This window comes from Anarrhichthys ocellatus, unplaced genomic scaffold (assembly GCF_004355925.1).
Source record: "Anarrhichthys ocellatus isolate YVR2014 unplaced genomic scaffold, GSC_Weel_1.0 scaffold35, whole genome shotgun sequence".
NCBI lineage: Eukaryota > Metazoa > Chordata > Actinopteri > Perciformes > Anarhichadidae > Anarrhichthys > Anarrhichthys ocellatus.
Genome location: NW_022280065.1, coordinates 4,816,374 through 4,817,289, shown reverse-complemented (window position 1 = coordinate 4,817,289; position 916 = coordinate 4,816,374).

The window sequence follows — 916 nt, the reverse complement described above, 5'->3', positions numbered from 1 at the left end:
GGGGGGGGGGGGGGGGGGGGGGCGCGGAAAGGGGGGGGGGGGGTCCGACTGACAATCACTGGAAATACATTCCTGCTGAGAGGTAATCTCTAGTGATTGGACTAAATTCTCTTTATTTACATTTTCTCAATGTATTATCAGTTTGTCATCTTCTTTCTCCTTTGGCATGCTAACAGCAACGATGAGGCTAATAAAAGGGTAATAAAAACAGATCTGCTTCACTGATGGTGTGATAATGAAGGGTCTGGCAGTGAATCCACAGGATAAATAAAACCCCATCACCTTACATTACGAAAACTGCCACTTCGGTAACAAGTACTTACTATAAATATGACAGAGAGCTCTCCTCCTTGTAAACTGTGCCCGGGTGGCAAAACAGGATTGCTGTTTTTGTCACCATTAAGCACGTCAGCAAATTAGAGCATCGAAACAATTATAGTAACGCATATTTGTCCAGATTCCTCTGAAATTATGGATCGTCCCCGAAGTTTTGCCGATATATTCGATGCTGAGGAGATGGTCCTGCATGCATGAGAAAGGCTCGAGTATAGCACAGACACACACACACACATCTCAGTGTCCCAAGGACCATGTAAATAATGAGAAATCAGCATGGGAACAATTTGCAATGACATGACTTGGGCTGCCACTGTGCTATGGGCTCAGTGGTAACATGAGCCTCTGACTTAGCCCTCTGTCTGCCCAGAGGAGGGCTGCCGGTGTGGGAGTGAGTGTGTCAGCCAGGGTACAACATGTTCCCCCAAGCGTGTTGAGCTGTGGTATACACACACTCATCGGCGCAGTGCCATGGCAGGTAAGTGAAGCTTACGCGAGTAAAATTAGACCGATTCCCCCTGATTGAAGGAGAACGAGAGGAGGTCTGGAGAGACGCAGGTCGGGGGGGGGGGAGAAGAGA